This window comes from Triticum dicoccoides, chromosome 3A, assembly GCF_002162155.2.
Source record: "Triticum dicoccoides isolate Atlit2015 ecotype Zavitan chromosome 3A, WEW_v2.0, whole genome shotgun sequence".
In the NCBI taxonomy this organism is placed as follows: domain Eukaryota; kingdom Viridiplantae; phylum Streptophyta; class Magnoliopsida; order Poales; family Poaceae; genus Triticum; species Triticum dicoccoides.
The window spans coordinates 391,703,874-391,724,205 of record NC_041384.1 but is presented as its reverse complement, the minus strand read 5'-3'; positions in this window follow the sequence as shown (position 1 = coordinate 391,724,205).

Sequence of the window (20,332 nt, the reverse complement as noted above, 5' to 3'; positions counted from 1 at the left end):
CACGAAGATAGCTAGTGTGTGATTGTTTGCAACAGACAGAGACACCCCTATAGCACATGTGCAATAGAGCTCTGGCCAACAAGGAACAAAGGTCGAGAGGGACACATGGAGAACATGGACGCATGGGGAGGGCGAGAGGGTGTGTTTGTGATAGAGAGACCCCCTCGAGATCGTGAGGGGACTATATGGCTGGGAGATCGAGGGAGGTGCATGCACGATAGAAAGATGCCCCGAGAGAAATCGAGATAGACCATGCACATGTTTGTGATGGAGACTAAGATTAGCTAGTCATATACATATAGGGGGGACTGCGTGTGCATACAATTGAGTGAGAGACCATCATACTTGGCTAGCTATGCATGAGATTGTGTGTGTGTGCGTGTGAGACGGAGAGAGAACGACTAAGAGAGATAGAGTTTTAGATGGGCCTATCGAGTGCGAGTGAGATATGCATGTGTATGTGTGACCCGGGTAGATGGAGAGTTTGAGAGAGAGGGGGAAGAGCTCCGAGACGACGGAGTGGTGCGTGAGAGAGTTACAGGCAACGATCCAACGAATTTGTGTGCCTGCGATGAGTGCACCCAAGATATCTAGCTTGGACTAGAGAATCATACATAGTGTGCGAGAGAGACCTATAGATGGAGTATATATGCATGCAAACTAGAAAGACCCCCCCCACACACACACAAAGAGAGAGAGAGATGGAGAGAAAGAGAGAGGACCAACAAGGTTTGTGTGTTGGATGCGTGCGACAGAATTGAATATTATCGGAGAGAGAGAGAGAGAGAGAGAGAGAGAGAGAGAGAGCAGGAGTCCGGGAGAGGGGGAGGTCGTGTTTTATGCATCAAAGACTGATATAAAGCATGTTTCGATATAAATTTGCATTAAATTGGAGAACATGTTGTCTGCAGTCCACACATGAACAGATATATGCATATATCAAACAAGTTCATTAATTTGACTTTCAACATGTTCATGGAGTACTATAATACTGTACAACATGCTATTCGGTTGAGGTGTTCAATTTTGGATTTAGTTCACTATTTTAACCCGGTGAACGAGCTATTTCATTGAATCGAGATATTTCATTTTGGGTTTGCTTCCCGTTTTTGAGTGGGTCAACTATTTGTCATATAGTAAATCGCTAGCAACGAGCATATAAAAACACATTACTCCCGAGCATCATCTCTCCATCTAAAAAAGAAGTGGCAAGCTAATATTTCTAAATTTGATTCGAATCAACTTGGTAAGGTAGACTTGGATGCTCGTTCTCCCAAATTTTGAATGAACCGTTAAACATCCTCTGCTCGGTGGAATTCGCCCGAGCAAATAAATGGGAGACGCGAAATTACCATCCTATGTGGGAGATGCATTAATTGGCCTGTTGTGCATCGAGGGTAGGTTCGTAACTTCATCCAAGCGCGCCTTCTCCTTGGCCGAAATGACATGTGCTGAATAATTCATAAACCATGGTCGGCAAAACACGCTCTCCTCGCTCGAAATAGCTTGTGCCCACTATTTCAAAACACGCTCTCCTCGCCCGAAATCGCTCGCGCCCACTATATTTCAAAACATGCCCTCCTCGCCCGAAATCGCTCCCGCCTACTATTTGGGGAGAAGCAAAGTTACTCTTCTTTCCCCGACCCTCAGTACACACACCCAAGCCAAGAAGCCTAAAGGCAGGGGTAGAACTATAACTCCCCCTCACATTTCAGACAAATGCGTCCGTAAAACATGGTTCCACTTCCCTCCCAATTCCCCCCATTCATACCTCGTGGGCGCTAAATCACCTTCTCCCCGGAAGCTCCCTTCTCCCGAGCTGCGAAACCTCAGCCCCTCCTCCATGGCGCCCCCACCGCACCAATTTCATAGCCGCTCTCCTCCCTAATGCCGAAGACACTGTCCATTTTCCATCGTGCACTGGGCCGTGTGCCTCTTACTCCGTGCTGCTGGAGCTGCCTTGACGACGGCCGCGTGCACCGTACCGGAGCCGATTCACCCCCGTCGTTGTTCATGGTGCCTGAGCGGCTCCAACTTCGGATCTGTCTTGAGTCCCGGCGCTGCTTCCCCGTAGCCGTCAACCGTCGCAACATCGTTGTTTCCCTGCCGCCGGTGGCCACCGCAACCGTGTCGGCCTCACCGACTCGGCAGCTGGACCTGCCTACTTCACCATGCCGCCAGATAGGTCGCACCCTCATCTCAAATCACTTTATTTAGGCGTTAGTTGTCTAAATTTTTATTCTGGGCCAATCGATTCCCAATGGGAAGTAGCACCCCTCGAGGCGGCGGAGCTCCTAGGCTACCGGTTGGCTGGTGTCTAACATAAGGGTGCGAGGCCGCAAGTTCACCGCAGAATTAGCACTTAGATGGCTATCTTAAAGTTGCGTGGGTTCAAGGTACTACCGCTACCGGATCTGGATGACGGGGAGTCTTTGTGGATTGGCCCGGGGGCAGCGCAACCATGGCAGTGTGGTGGGGCGGGGAGTGGGGTTTTGGCCGGGGCCATGGATGGCGGAGGCAAGCTGCTCTGCCGTTGGTCGCTGGCTCTTCGGTGAAGATTCCTAACAGTGTTAGCCAGGAGGCACAAGACGGCCATCAAGCCATCCAGCATAGATGGGACAGTACCAAAATAAAATAAAATCGTGTGACCCCAATTTAGTCTCTGTCAACAGACGTGTGACCACTCTCGTACCTTGCTGTTGATCTCTTAGTGTATTCCTTCAGATCAAAGAGATGTGTCATTCTTAACATTATGCGTTATGTGCATCTTCAGCCACACCGTCTTTCGACTCACCGCAGCTGCTCCAACAAGGGAAGCATACACCAGAAGGGAGCTATAGTCCCCACTCAACAGTCCCCTGCATCAAATGCGCGTGCCCGACATGGACAGCCACAACAACTGCAGGGGCATCGACAAGTCAGCACATGATGCTCACTCCTATGGATGGAGACCAGATAGGTTGTACCCTCATCTTACTTGTGTGCAGCATTTATGGCTTTGTTATTCATCTAAGCATGGAAAATATATTATCACATTTCACTGTATATTCATGCTGATCTCTTATGGGTCTTGTTCAGGAGTTAACGTTGTTCCATAGTTCAGCTAAGATACTTGTTCTTTAGGTAACGTTGTTTCATAGTTATCATCCATCAGCCAATGCTATCCCACAGGCTGGTGATTATAGTATTATACCACTTCTAGTATTACCTATGTTGTTCTTTAATACTTTTGTGTGCCATCTAGTTAATCTCGAGTACAAACGATACATATTCTGTAGCTTTCATCGGTGTTCTCCCTTTAGTTTTTGAGACCTATTGCTGCTAGTTAACCCCAGTCCTACTATTTATGTCGTCTCCTACAGGCACTCATTACATAAATCTAACTACTAGTTTTCTTCCATGCATGTCAGATATAATTGCACACACTGATATATCCACAAGAACCTCACAGAGCAATGTAAAGGCCAATAAACTTGATGTCAATATGTAAAGGCAGTTCTTCAGAAGACTTGCAGAAAGATGTTGAATCCTCTTCACCCCACAAGGTCCTTGCTCTAACTTGGCCTGTGATATGGGTACAACATGCATATAATGTCCTGGAGTGTATCTACTCAGTTGCAATGCCATGTGCTTAGCATGCTAATCATGCATGTAAAATATGTCATGCCTTCCTATTTTTCAGTACCTATTCCATTCATGATAACATGTTTTCAAATTCAAGAACTGTCATTCTACTCTATCGCAATGCCATCTGCTTAATTTGGACATCATGCTTCTGAATATCTTATGCATTGTTATTCATCAGTATGTACTTCATCTGTCTACCATACCATGTTTTTTTACATTGAAGTGTTGTTCTAGTGCTCTGTTGCAATGCCATCTTAGTTTCCCAATCATACACGTGTATGTTGTCTTAGTTTTTTCTGTACGTATTCCGCTAGCATACAGTTTTACATTCAACTAGTGTTTTCTTTTACTGTGTTGTCCTGTCGTATCCCTAGCTCTTACACCATACTCCCTCCGGCCGGATTACATGTTGCCGAAATGGATAAAAAAGGATGTATCTAGAACTGAAATACGCCTAGACCCATCCATTTTTTCCGGATGGAGGGAATACATGTCAATATGTCATGCCTTTCTATTCTTCAGTGCCTATTCCATCTCTCTGTTGTAGCATGTTTTATAATTGAAGCACCATTCTTCTATACAAGGCATGCAAGGGGAAGACGACTATGTTAGAATCTGAAGGGTTACAAACCAAGTCTTTGCAAAAGATCCAAATGCCAGGAGATAATAAACCAACTCCATTTTTATAGATACTGCTCCAGCACAGAGAAACCCAACTCCTACTTATAATAAGCAGATTCCAGTGGCCAAAGAACTAGTCCGCTCTAGTCCAGCAAAAATATGTCAACTCCATTCTAACAAGCGTGTGCGTATCCTTGCATCATGAAATTTTATAGCATGCTGATCATATTTTATACATGTTTCTTACCCATCTCTTTTTTAGAAAATAAGCTTAACAGATAGAAGAATTTCCACACTGGTATCGTCTGTGAGGAAAGATTCTTGCAGGAATTTTCTGTACTCCAATGCAGATGTAAGTACCTATTGTATATCACTATATTTTTTGATCAGCATGTATTTTATTAATCAGCGTGAATCCAACCTTTATCTGATCTAAATTTAGTTGTAGCAAAATGTATGATTAAAGGCCATAATGTTGATTTTTGGAAGGAAAATTGCCTGGTAGTTTTGCATCCTGAGCTGCATGAGTGTATTATCTCATATCAATGGGTTTGATTACTTTGGTTCTAAAGTGGGTTTTCAGTGTTTTTTACTGTGTTGTCCTATCATATCCCAAGCTATTACATCATACTCCCTCCGTCCGGATTACATGTCGCAGAAATGGATAAAACTGGATGTATCTAGAACTGAAATACGCCTAGACCCATCCATTTATTTCCAGATGGAGGGAATACATGTCAATATGTCATGCCTTTCTATTCTTCAGTACCTATTTCATCTCTGTTGTAGCATGTTTTATATTGAAGCACCATTCTTCTATATAAGCCATGCAAGGGGAAGACGGCTATGTTAGAATCTAAAGGGTTACAAACCAGGTCTTTGCAAAAGATCCAAAGCCAGGAGATAATAAACCAACTCCATTTTTCATAGATACTGCTCTAGTACAGAGAAACCCAACTCCCACTGATAATAAGCAGATTCCAGTGGCCAAAGAACTAGTCCGCTCCAGTCCAGCAAAAGAATGTCAACTCCATTCTAAGAAGCATGTGCGTATCCTCGCATCATGAAATTTTATAACATTCTAATCATATTTTCTACATGTTTCTTACCCATCTCTCTTTTAGAAAATAAGGTTAAATGATAGAAGATTTCCTTCATTGGTATTGTATTCGAGGAAAATATCTTGCGGGAATTCTCTATGCTCCAATGCTGATGTAAGTACATGTTGTATATCACTATATTTTTACATCAGCATGTATTTTGTTAATCGGCATGAATCCAACCTTTGTACAATCTAAAATTAGTTGTAGAAAATGTTAAAGGCGCCAATGTTGCTTTTTGTAAAGAAAACTGCCTGGTAGTTTTGCATACTGAGCTGCATGAGTGTACTATCTCATATCATGCACATTACTGAATTGTAGTGCTACTCTGGTTGCCCATTCATTCATTGTGTCAATGTTGCTTTCGTATTACCTTACCTGGCTGATGATAGCTGTGCCATATTTTGTTAATTTGTTGTTGGCTAGTTGCCCAAACATTCATTGTGCCAATGTTGCTTTCCTATTATCTTACTTGGCCAATGATAGCAATGCTAGTGTCTTAATTTGGACATCATGCTTCTGAATATCTTATGCATTGTCATTCATCAGTATGTACTTCATCTGTCTACCATACCATGTTTTTTTACATTGAAGTGCTGTTCTAGTGCTCTGTTGCAATGCCATCTTATTTTCCCAATCAAACACGTGTATGTTGCCTTAGTTATTTCTGTATGTATTCCGCTAGCATATAGTTTTACATTCAACTAGTGTTTTTTTTGCTGTGTTGTCCTGTCGTATCCCTAGCTCTTACACCATACTCCCTCCGTCCGAATTACATGTTGCCGAAATGGATAAAAAAGGATGTATCTAGAACTGAAATACACCTAGACCCATCCATTTTTTCCGGATGGAGGGAATACATGTCAATATGTCATGCCTTTCTATTCTTCAGTACCTATTCCATCTCTCTGCTGCCGCATGTTTTATAATTAAAGCACCATTCTTCTATACAAGGCATGCAAGGGGAAGACGACTATGTTAGAATCCGAAGGGTTACAAACAAGGCATTTGCAAAAGATCAAAATGCCAGGAGATAATAAACCAACTCCAGTTTTTATAGATACTGCTCCAGCACAGAGAAACCCAACTCCTACTGATAATAAGCAGATTCCAGTGGCCAAAGAACTAGTCCGCTCCAGTCCAGCAAAAATATGTCAACTCAATTCTAAGAAGCGTGTGTGTATCCTTGCATCATGAAATTTTATAGCATGCTGATCATATTTTCTACATGTTTCTTACCCATCTCTCTTTTAGAAAATAAGCTTAATAGATAGAAGATTTTCTGCAATGGTATCGTTTATGAGGAAAGATTCTTGCAGGAATTCTCTGTGCTCCAATGTAGATGTAAGTACCTGTTGTATATCATTATATTTTTACATCAGTATGTATTTTGTTAATCGGCGTGAATCCAACCTTTATCTGATCTAAATTTAGTTGTAGCAAAATGTATGATTAAAGGCCACAATGTTGATTTTTGCAACGAAAACTGCCTGGTAGTTTTGCATCCTGAGCTACATGAGTGCACTATCCCATATAAGTGGGTTTGAATACTTTGGTTCTGCAGTGGGTTTTTAATGTTTTTTTACTGTGTTGTCCTGTCGTATCCCTAGCTCTTACATCATACTCCCTCCGTCCGGATTAAATGTCGCAGAAATGGATAAAACTGGATGTATCTAGAACTATAATACGCCTAGACCCATCCATTTATTTCCGGATGGAGTGAATACATGTCAATATGTCATGCCTTTGTATTCTTCAGTACCTATTCCATCTCTGCTGTAGCATGTTTTATAACTGAATCACCATTCTTCTATATAAGGCATGCAAGGGGAAGATGGCTATGTTAGAATCTGAAGGGTTACAAACCAGGTATTTGCAAAAGATCCAAATGCCAGGAGATAATAAACCAACTCCATTTTTCATAGATACTGCTCCAGCACAGAGAAACCCAACTCCCACTGATAATAAGTAGATTCCAGTGGCCAAAGAACTAGTCCGCTCCAGTCCAGCAAAAGAATGTCAACTTCATTCTAAGAACCGTGTGCGTATCCTCGCATCATGAAATTTTATAGCATTCTGATCATATTTTCTACATGTTTCTTACCCGTCTCTCTTTTAGAAAATAGGGTTAAACCATACAAGACTTCCTCCATTGGGATCGTATTCGAGGAAAATATCTTGCGGGAATTCTCTGTGCTCTAGTGCTGATGTAAGTACCTGTTGTATATCACTATATTTTTACATCAGCATGTATTTTGTTAATCGGCCTGAATCTAACCTTTATCTGATCTAAAATTAGTTGTAGCAAAATGTTAAAGGCGCCAATGTTGATTTTTCTAAGGAAAACTGCCTGGTAGTTTTGTGTACTGAGCTTCATGAATGTGCTATGTCATATCACGCAATTACTGAATTGTAGTGCTTCTCTGGTTGCCCATTCATTTATTGTGTCAATCTTGCTTTTGTATTACCTTACCTGGCTGATGATAGATGTACCATATTGTGTTAATTTGGTGTAGGCTAGTTGCCCAAATGTTCGTTGTGTCAATGTTGCTTTCCTATTATCTGACTTGGCCAATGATAGCAATGCTAGTGTGTTAATTTTGTGCAAGCTGCTGAAGATAAGAAGACAAACTCTGAAAATAGCAAGGCAACCCCATTGTTTCTTTCCAATAAATCTAGGCCAGGTAATATGCCAATAACTCATGATTAATCTGTTTGGTTCCCCTCCTAATTTATGTTATGATGCAGTGGTCGAGACACTCTCCACTATCAATAATACAAGCCTGCCAAAATCGCCATCTGAATCTGTTCAGTATCCTCTATCTCGAATGCAATGGAAAAATGTATGCTTGTGAACCAATTAATGGCTGAAGGAATGATGGAAATGGTGGAGGAATCAGAGGTGCAGAGTCGTGCGACACAACAACTGATCAATGTTTTCAGAGACAGTGTAGCAAAGCAGCAAGAACTTGCCCACATGCTTATGGGCGTCATCCGTGCTGAGGTTGCAGATTGTGATGTTGTAGATCATTAGGTTCTGTTCATTTATTTGCACTGGCATCAATTTTTGATTGCCCAGTGGATGTAATTTCCTGTAATATATGCTGGATGTGCAACGTCTTTCCCTGTATGCCGTACCTTTGCTTGATCGGTTTTGGCCCTGTGCATAATTGCTCGTCGTAATTGGCTCAAATTATCTAATTTGGCCTAAAGACATGTATGAACTTTAGTGGGCCCATTAAGTTAATGGGATGTTACCAGGCTGAAAGTTAATGGTCGGCCCTCTTAACTCCCGGGTCATTAATAGGCTGACATCGAAGCGGGCAACAGGTGGGCCCAATTGATTTCACGGGCCGTTAACAGGCTGTTATGAAGTTCGGGCTACATATGGCCCAACTATACTGTGGGCCTTTGGTAGGCCGAAAGAGGCAGTGGGCTTGTACTGGACCATGAAGATCATGGGCCTCTAAGAGGCCGAAAGTTAGGTCGTATTTTAAATGGCCCAACTGTGTTCTGGGCCTTTAGCAGGACGAAAGAGAAACCGGGCTGGTATTGGACCATGAAGGGCATGGGCCGTTAAAAGGCCAAAATTCATGTCCGACTACAAATGGCCCAACTCATTTATGGTCTATTAATAGGCTGAAGGGCACACAGGGCCGGGAATTGGCCCAACACTTAAATGGATCGCTAAAAGGCCAAAACTCATGTCCGACTACAAATGGCCCAATAGATATATGGGCCGTCACCAGGCTGAAAGACACACCGGGCCGGAAATTGGCCCAAAACTTAAATGGGTCGCTAAAAGGCCGAAACTCAGGTCCGACTACAAATGGCCCAACTAATTTATGGGCCGTCAACAAGCTGAAAGACACACCGAGCCGGAAATTAGCCCAATATTTAAATGGGTCGCTAAAAGGCCGAAAGATGTACATCGTGAAAATTGGCCCATCCACTAAATGGGCCGTTAATAGACCGAAATCTGATCGGGCCGATATTGAGCCCAAATATATAGCAGGCTGTTAACAGGCTCGAACTGACGATGGGCTGCAACGGTATCAAATCTTTAACGGGCCATTGACGGGCCGAATTGGCACATCTCGTATGGACCGTGGGCTTAAATGGACCTGACACAAGTAGGCCTTATATGGGTCGGCCTGCTATTTTTTACTGGGCCGGCCTTTTTCACCGGAATGGGCCACTGTTGGGCCGTGCCCCGTGTCGACCTATCATAGGCGCCTCATGTCCAATGTGTGGATGACATCTGTCCCTACGATGAGGCAATACGTGTTTCCTCCGACCAATGATGATTTTACACATGGAAAATCCCCATTGGTCTGGGCTGTTAACGGGTTATCGGATCCAAAACCGGACTCGATAGCTTAACGGTGTTCCGTTATGGTGGATGCCACGTGTCGGTCACCCTTGGCGGAAGCACTTCTGTGACGCGCGATTTATCGTCATGGAAGTGGACACTTCCGTGATGATAATTTTGGTAATTTCATGGAACACTTCTACACATCACAGGTATGACTATCTTGATTCTGTCACAAATTTGTCATGGATGTACATGCATGACAGAAAATGTGATGTACTGTGACAAACACGTATCATCACGGAAGTGTATTTTTTGTAGTGACCCGCGTCCCACCACCGACGTCGCTCACCGTAGCCATGGCCACCGCCTCTCCCTCGCCCCCTGGAGCTGCCCACTAGCTCCACCCCGTCCCTCTCTTCCTCCTCACCGAGCCTCCCAACACTGGAAGCCCTGGACGCTGCCAGCACCGTCGTTCCCCTCATCGGCCACCGAAGATCATCGCTGTCGATTTGCTGCCTCTGGTGCCTCCCCGAGCTCATTGAACCTCCCGTTTGACTCACTGTGAGCTCCTTCTTCGAACCCCCATTTCCTTTGCGCTATTTGGCCATTGTAACTGTCACGCCGCTCGTGCCCGACTGCGCCGCCGCCTGAGCTCGCCACTGTTGACGCTCCAGTGACCATTTGGTCCCGGGCATGCGTCCAACGTACTTGCCGCACCGCGTAGACGTCGCAGGTGCCAACCCCACATCGCCAAGGCCATTGTATCCTTGACTACGATCTCACCTGAGCTCCGGCAGCCACCACGGTCGATGCTGACGAAGATTCCGGCCACCCCAACACCTCCCACTGCCACCACTCGACGCCCGCGAGCTCTAGCTACTCGTAGATGGGCTCCGCCATTGATTTGTTCACCAGAGGAGCAACCCCGAGAACCACCGCCGCATTTGACCCCGGCGGCGGCTTAACGCCGGCGGGCTTGACCCTTTTGACAAGGGGTTTGACCTCCCCTGGGCCACTGACATTTGGGCCCGGCCCTTGCTAACTTTTGATTAAGTTATTAACTAAACTTAACTAACCCATTGACTGGCTAACATATGGGCCCATCCTTGCTGACATTTTAGTTAGGGTTAGCTTAGCGTTAATTAACTCAGTTAATTAGCTAAGTCACTGACCAATGGGTCCTGCGGGTCAGGTTTGACCTAGCCGACCCAGTTGACCTACTGACATCTGCCTTGCGCATTGCTGACGTAGTAAAGTATTTCTGGAATTAAAATAAATCAAAAAATGATTTATGAATTCCAGAAAATACTCCAAACTTTGAAAAATCATAGAAAATAATCTATAACTCCAATGGAAATAAGTTATATATGAAAAATTATCAGAAAAATATGAGAATATGTTTATGGCATTTCCATGCATGTTAGAACAAATTTTTGCTATTGTTTAGGGCAAAACAAGTAAATGAAATTTAAATAACCATATGTGGAGCTTGAATTTGAACCTTTGGTTCAAACCAACTCATTTAATTTGGTTGCTAGTTACATTAGCACAATCTACAGTATATTGCCATGTCATGATCATGCATCATATCGTTGCATTGCATTGATTGTGTTTCCTCTTGTTTTTCGGTGTTTGTTCCCTCTTAGTGGTTGTAGTTCCGATGATGAGATTGATGACACTGATGAAGACACAATGCTATCTTTAGAAGTGCCAGGCAAGCAAACCCCCTTTGAGCATTCTGATACAATCCCACTCTCTCTCTCCTGCTCTCTTTTACTACATTAGGATAACAATGATTCAACTATTACGTGATGTGGTAGTTGAACCCCTTTCCTCTACATGACATGTCTTTGCCATAGTAAATAGTTGAAATCCACTAGAATGAGTAGGTGTTGTTTGAGTCATGATGTGCCTACTCATTCATGCTTGCGTGTTATGCCTACTATGCTTAGGGTTGTGTCAGGTCTGATTCATCTAGGATGGATTGGAATGGTTTGCACATGTCCTACTGTTGAGAGCTAAGTGTGTGAACACGATTTGGTAAAGGTAGCGATGAGAGGCCATGTAGGAGTACATGGTGGGTTGTCTCACTGAAACCATCTTCAGGAACTGAGTTCTGTGCTTGTGATCCAAGATTAGCTACTACCACACATTGGGATCCTTAACTGACTCTCTTAACTTAGTAGTCACCATGTCCTCCGTCCAAGAGTTGCAAGTAGTTTCTGGTGTTTGTAGTATGCTGGAGGCTGTGCATAGTGCTGACCCTAGGGGTGGGCTATGATGCGGTAGGAAAGTGGCCCGGTGTACCGAGTCGCCCGTTTGGTGCCTCGGGAACCCTACACACATCGTTCGGGGCTATAGTGGAAACCTCGGCCGGACTCCCTATGGATGGAACCGGAATAGGCGATAAACCTGGACTAGAGACTTGCATGGTTAGTTAGGTCATGGCCGACACCGTCACCAGGCTTCCGCTTGAAGGTTGCCGAGATACATGACGTGTACATGGTGGTAAGTGGTGAGAGCGTGTGTGAAGAAGTACACCCCTGCAAGATTAACATGAACTATTCGAATAGCCGCGTCCGCGGTAATGGACTACTAGGTTGCTTATGCAGTTCATAGACAAGTGAAAGTGGATACTCTAAAATGTGCAAGATAAGCATGAGTGCTACGGATGGCCTTCCCGTAGGGAGACGGGAGCGGATCCATAGTGGTGTATTGATATGGTGAATATGTGGACTCGTGTTCAACACCTCAAAAGACTTACCAGCAGTCATTGTACATGATAGCCACTGAGTCAAAGCTGGCTTGCTGTAGTTAAACTCCACCACCCCTTTGTTGATACTGATGCATATGTAGCTAGTTCTAATGTAAGTCTTGCTGAGTACATTTGTACTCACGATTTCTTAATTTATGTTTTTGCAGAGAGATTTCAGTCACACTAGTAGTTCCGCGTGGACTTTGATGTTTAGCTTGTTACCTCAGCTACGATCTTGTACCCTTGGGAGGGTCTTGTAGATAGTCAGGCTTCTCAGCCTTTTTCATTTGTAGTTGTCTGCACTCAAACATGTTATGCTTCCGTTGCTTGTATGCTCTGTATGTTGGGTCATGTGACCCCTGTTTGTAATAAATGCTATGTGGCTCTTCTGGGCCTTTGTCTATATGAGTTGTTGAGTTATGTTGTGATGCCATGTTGTCTAGCACATACTTGCATGTGATGCGTATGTGTGACATGTATTGCTATGTGTGGGATCCAACACCTAGTTGTTTATTCTTGGTAGCCTCTCTTATGGGGAAATGCCTCCTAGTGCTTCCACCGAGCCATGGTAGCTTGCTACTGCCCCGGAACACATGGGATGGCCAGCATGTGTCCTTCTTGCTCCTATGGCTGTCCCTTTGGGGAAATGTCACATGGTGCATACCGGAGTCCTGTTAGCTCGCTACAGCCCGGATTCACTCGCTATTGACCGACACGTACATTGCTGGGTCATGTATGCTTGTCCGTGTAAGTCAGTGCCACCTTGGGTTTACGACTAGTCATGTTGGCTCGGGTTCTCTGTCATATGGATGCTAGCAACACTATCATATACATGAGAAAAAAGGGGCAAACGGTCCTGGGCCAGGTAAGGTGGCACCCGTGGGAATAGCATGCGTGAGGCCGCAAAGTGATCTGATGTGTTACATGCTAGATCGGTGTGACTTAGGATCGGGATCCTGACAATATGGTTCGGGAGAAGTGAATGTGTGTGATAGTCTCTTTATCATACATGCTTTACAATCATGAACTGTTTGTGATGGGGTGCACATCGTAAATGTTGCACCACATAATAGCGTATGCAATGGTAATGGCAGCACATATGAGTAGAAAGGATGGAGCATTTGGGATATTCGATATATCACAAACAGTTGTGTGACGAATCACGTTTGGGATACATGCGGGCATCGCATACGCTTTGTTCTGGAAAATGTATGCATTCCTACTCCCTATCCTTGACAGTTTCTGGGTCGTGTGGGAAGGACCCCCCCCCTATCGCACACATAGGCGAGGCGACGGTTGAAAACTCTATTGCAGAAAGGGGTTAAAAACCCATTTTTATAGCAGCTCATTGTACCAGTGTATAATAGCATGAAACAATAAAAATGTATAGATTCGTTGGAGAAGTATCACATACCGATGCGTCGGGACTACCTGCTTAGCAAACCAACGCGTTGCCATAGCCTCCTCAGCACACCGACGCGTTGGCACCACCTGCGTAGAAGCCCGACATAGCTTCAATGCCTGGTCAGCATTTCGATGCCTCTACTCCTACAATTCAACAATCCATCAAAGCAGCACCGCTAGCTCAGCAATCTGGCGTAGCTAAACCGTCTGCTCAGCAGTCCATTGTTGCTTCACCGTTTGCTGAGTAGTTCATTGTTGCTTCACCGTTTTCTCAACAGTCTATGTTTCAACCATCCAGACCTCGCATCAGAAGTGCTTCAAGTACCAAGAAGAAAGTGGGCACAGGCACACCCGTGAGGAAGCGACCCCCCAAACCGAGGAGGAATGAGAACGATAGCCTCTTACTAAAAGCACTATTCGCCCAGAACCAAATTACCAGCAAGTTGTTCGAATTGGAGAGTAATACTGGTTCTGACAGATTGCTCGATGAAGCATTAGAGAGGATACTTTCTAAAAATAAAGCAGACGTACTTGAAGCACACAGGTACGTCCATCATCAGCTATTTCTTGTTGGCAAATACTTTGAGTGCAGTTCCAGTTGCCACAAGTTACATAAATACTGCATGAATGCAATGTCAAAAGGTCATAAGATTCTGCTAGTCCACTATGACAAAGATCATTTCTGTCATGATCATGGTGCCATCTATGGATTTTGAGGAATTTCATCTCTTCTTCAACTTCAGTGTGATCCCTGCCACTCATGTTATATGATTGATGTTGTAAGTACTTCACAAACTCTGATCAACTTCTCCATACAAGGTTGTAAACAAAAAAAATCTAATTGTGTTGTATACCTCTCAAGGGATTGATCGCGCATACAACAAGGGAGAAAGCGTATTTCATAGATCCTAATGTAGCATACGGCACATTATTACATGGTACCAACGATCGGCGGGAGTGGGCCATTAGCAAGGTCACCAGTATCTTGGATTTCATGCCCCATGCAGAATTCTTTCTCTAGACATATCATAAAGGGTAAGTCAAATAAACAACCACACATACATTGATCGTATTTCCATTTTCGGCATAGTTCGTAAGTTCATGGTTTTCTTAATCTGTAGCTATCACTGGATCTTGGTAGTCATTGTTCCAAAGCAGAACACATATTACTACCTGGATTCTCGTAGAGAGTCAACAAAGCCTCGGGATCTGACACATTGATGAGGCACAAACTAGCAAGACAATGATTCGCATGCGGAGATGCCCCAATTTTTCACGGTGATGCTTGATCAACAGTTTGTCTTCGTGTTCCTCCTCATAACCTCCAAGAACAATTTTCACCTATGTATAAAAATACAAAAACGAAAATAATGACCCCCTAGGATCAGCACGTAGGCGTCGATGTGATGATCAACCCTCCGTCGCTAGTAAATTTTTACGATGAGAAAATCACATATAATACACAAGATATGGCCGCCCGTAACTCAGACTTTTTTATGTGAAGGAAATATGCCCTAGAGGCAATAATAAAGTTGTTATTTAATATTTCCTTATATCATGATAAATGTTTATTATTCATGCTAGAATTGTATTAACTGGAAACTTGATACATGTGTGGATACATAGACAGAACACCGTGTCCCTAGTGAGCCTCTACTAGACTAGCTCGTTAATCAAAGATGGTTAAAGTTTCCTAACCATAGACATGTGTTGTCATTTGATGAACGGGATCACATCATTCGGAGAATGATGTGATGGACAAGACCCATCTGTTAGCTTAGCATATTGATCATTCAGTTTTATTGCAACTATCGCACGACGAGGGGGGGACGAGAAGGAGGGAGTTTGCGCCCACACGTCTTGTGCCCCTTCTTTGAATGGCTCCCGAACGGTAGATACGCCATACGGGTCGCCGTGATGGGCGTATTGCCACCAGCAGCGATCTTTTCCATAACCACGGCTATGGCGAGGCATGGAGACCAATAAAAATGGCACGGGGGTGGCCCCGCTTTGCTTCTGTGTCTTCGTGGGTGCCATGATTGATGGCTTCTTCGAAGATGAAGATGGTGATGAAGTCGACACGCTGCGCACGCCTTCAGGTTCGTGCAAGCGAGCCCCCTACCTGGCGCACCAAAGATGTTGCGGGAAACCACGGCCAGCTATGGGACCAGGAGGTCCCTTGCTGGTTTGGTAGGGGGCGACGCGTTGTACGAAGAGAAGACGAGCGTGGGGCAGCACAGCAGAGATCACACAGGCAATTTTACCTAGGTTCGGGCCGCCGCAAGGCATAAAACCCTACTGCTGCTTTGGTGGATTGATGGTGGAAAGATGGTGGTGGTGCGTAGTACACTTGCCCGGCATGGGTTGCCTCAGGAAACAGCGACTACGCATGTATGAAGGTTTGAGTTGTCCAACCTTCTAACCCTTTCTACGGTTCCCATGGGCCTCCTTTTATAGATCAAGGGGTTACCACAATGGCAAAGTAGTCATTATGCACTCATAAGATAGCAAACAGTGCTATCATACCTAACTCTACGGGCTGATAGGCGCATTAAATGCACCGCTCTATGTCACATCGTTGGTTGCCCGGCAAGGCTTGCCGGGCTATCTTGCTAGCTCTACACCTGCTCGCTTGACACGTCACAGGACGGGTGTCATCTGTGGGTTTCTCCTGTAGGAAATGACTGCCATGTGGCGAATGGCCGCCACTTAATAACCTTGCGGCTTGACACCGCACTGATCGACGACATGGGTCGTGGTAGAGTGGTTGGCGAGGCGGTTTTCCTCCGTGAGCCCCAGCAGGCCCTGCACGGCAAGGGAGGCTTCTGTCTTGATGATACCTTAATTCTCTGGCTTGATCTTGGTCCTTCTGATCTACATGTTGGTCCTTCGAATCTCTTGGTCTCTTGTATATCTTGGCTCGGCTTTGGCTTGTCCGTGCACGAGTCGGGGGAAAACATATACCCCTGTCTGTTTTCCCCAACACTTTCTTCATGTCATATACATATTCCTTTGATTATGAGATTATGCAAATCCCGAACACCAGAGGAATGCCGTATGTGCTATCAAACATCACAACGTAAATGGGTGATTATAAAGATGCTCTACAGGTATCTCCGAAGGTGTTTGTTGGGTTGGCATATATCAAGACTAGGATTTGTCACTCCGAGTATCGAAGAGGTATCTTTGGGCCCTCTCGGTAAAGCACATCATAAGAAGCCTTGCAAGCAATGTGACTAATGAGTTAGTTGCGGGATTATGTATTACAGAACGAGTAAAGAGACTTGCCGGTAACGAGATTGAACTAGGTATGAAGATACCGACGATCGAATCTCAGGCAAGTAACATACCGATGGACAAAGGGAATAACATATGTTGTCATAATGGTTCGACCAATAAAGATCTTTATAGAATATTTGGAGCCAATATGAGCATCCAAGTTTCGCTATTGGTTATTGACTGGAGAGGTGTCTTGGTCATGTCTTCATAGTTCTCGAACCCGTAGGGTCCGCACGCTTAACGTTCAATGATGATTTTGTATTATATGAGTTATGTGATTTGGTGACCGAATGTTGTTCGGAGTCCCGAATGAGATCACGGACATGACAAGGAGTCTCGAAATGGTTGAGAGGTAAATATTGATATATAGGACGATAGTATTCGGACATCGGAAGTGTTCCGGGGGTACCAGGTACATATCGGGTCACCGGAAAGGGGTTCCAGGCACCCCGGCAAAGATATGAGCCTAATGGGCCAAGAGGGGAAATCCAGAAGCCAGCAGGAGCTATTGCGCCCCCATATGGGCCGCACCAGAAGGGAAAGTAAAGGGGGAAAGAGAGAAGGAATGGTAGGGATTCGCCCCCCCCTTCCTTCCCTCCTCTTTCCTTCCCCCTCCGATGAAAAAGGAAAGGGGGGTCGAATTGGACCAGGCCCCCAAGTAGGATTCCTCATACTTGGGGCGCCCCCTTGGCTTCCCCCTCTCCCTCCCACCTATATATATGAGGGGGCAAGGCGCCTAGAAGACACACCAACAACTATTAGCCGTGTGCGGCGCCCCCTCCACAGTTTACACCTCCGGTCATATATTCGTAGTGCTTAGGCGAAGCCCTGCGCGGATCACTTCACCATCACCGTCACCACACTGTCGTGCTGATGGAACTCATCTACTTCCTCGACACTCTGCTGGATCTAGAGTTCGAGGGACGTCATCAAACTGAACGTGTGGAGAACTCAGAGTTGCCATACGTCCGGTTCTTAATCCGTCGGAACGAGAAGAAGTTTGACTACATCAACCGCGTTGTCAAATGCTTCCACTTTCGATCTATGAGGGTACATAGACACACTCTCCTCCTATCGTTGCTATGCATCTCCTAGATAGATCTCGCGTGATTGTAGGAATTTTTTGAAATTGCATCCTATGTTTCCCAACAGTGGCATTCGAGTCAGGTCTATGCGTGGATGATATGCACGAGTAGAACACAAGTGTTGTGGGCGGTGATCATCATACTGCTTACCACAAATGTCTTATTTTGATTCGGCGGTATTGTTGGATGAAGTGGCCCGGACAAACCTTACATGACCATGTTCATGGGACCGGTTCCACCGACAGACATGCAACTAGTTTTGCAGAAAGGTGGCTGCCGGGTGTCTGTTTCTCCAACTTTAGTTGAATCAAATTTGACTGCGGTCGGTCCTTGTTGAAGGTTAAAACAGCAAACTTAACAAATCACCGTTGTGGTTTTGATGCATAGTTAAGAACGGTTCTTGCTAGAAGCCCGTAACAGCCACGTAAAACTTGCAACAACAAAGTAGAGGACGTCTAACTTGTTTTTGCTAGGCATGTTGTGATGTGATATAGTCAAGACATGATGTGATATACGTTATTGTATGAGATGATCATGTTTTGTAACAGTTACTGGCAACTAGCCAGAGCCTTATGGTTGTCTCTTTATTGTATGAAATGCAAATGCCATGTAATTGCTTTACATTATCACTATGCGTTAGCGATAGTTGTAGAAGCAATAGTTGGCGAGACAACCACGACACTATGATAGAGATCAAGGTGTCAAGCCAGTGACGAAGGAGATCATGACGGTGCTTTGGAGATGGAGATCAAAGGCACAATATGATAATGGCCATATCATGTCACATATTATGATGGCATGTGATGTTTATCTTTTATGTATCTTATTTTTCTTAGTATGGTAGTAGCACTATAAGATGATCCCTCACTAAAATTTCAAGGTATAAGTGTTCTTCCCGAGTATGCACTGTTGCGACAGTTCGTCGTGCTGAGACACCATGTGATGATCAGGTATGATAGGCTCTACGTTCACATACAACGGGTGCAAGACAGTTTTGCACATGCGGAATACTCGGGTTAAACTTGATGAGCCTAGCATGTACAGACATGGCCTCGGAACACTAGAGACCAAAAGGTCGAACGTGAATCATATAGTAGATATGATCAACATAGAGATTTTCACCATTGATAACTGCTCCATCTCACGTGATGATCGGACATGGTTTAGTTGATTTGGATCATGTATCACTTAGATGACTAGAGGGATATCTACTTAAGTGGTAGTTCTTAAGTAATTTTATTAATTGAACTTAACTTATCATGAACTTAGTCCTAATAGTATTTGCATATCTATGTTGTAGATAAATAGCTTGCCTTGTAGCTTGCCTATGTTTTTGATATGTTATTAGAGAAAACTAAGTTGAAAGATGTTAGTAGCAATGATGCGGACTGGGTCCGCGATCTGAGGATTATCTTCATTGATGCATAGAAGAATTATGTACTTGATGCACTGTTAGGTGAAAAACCTGTTGCAGGAGCAGATAGAGACGTTATGAACGTTTCGCAAGCTCGATATGATGATTGCTTCATAGTTTAGTGCACCATGCTTTACGGCTTAGAACCAGGACATCAAAGACATTTTGAACGCCATGGAGCATATGAGATGTTCCAAGAGCTGAAATTGGTATTTCAGACTCATGCACGTGTTGAGAGGTATGAGACCTCTGACAAATACTTTGCCTACAAGATGGAGGAGAATAGCTTAGCGGGTGAGCATGTGCTCAGAATGTCTGGGTACTACAATCACTTGAATCAAGTGGGGGTTAATCTTCCTGATAAGATAGTGATTGACAGAGTTCTCTAGTCACTATCACGAAGCTACTAGAACTTCGTGATGAACTATAATATGCAACGGATGACAAAAATGATTCCCGAGCTCTTCGCGATGCGGAAATCGGCGAAGATAGAAATCAAGAAAGACCATCAAGTGTTGATGGTTAACAAAACCACTAGTTTCAAGAAAAAGGGCAAAGGGAAAGAAAGGGAACTTCAATAAGAATGGCAAGCAAGTTGCCAGTCCCGAGAAGAAGCCCAAATTTGGAGCCAAACCTGAAACTGAGTGCTTCTACTGCAAAGAAAATGGTCACTTCAAGTGGAACTGCCCCAAACATTTGGCGGATAAGAAGGATGGCAAAGTGAACAAAGCT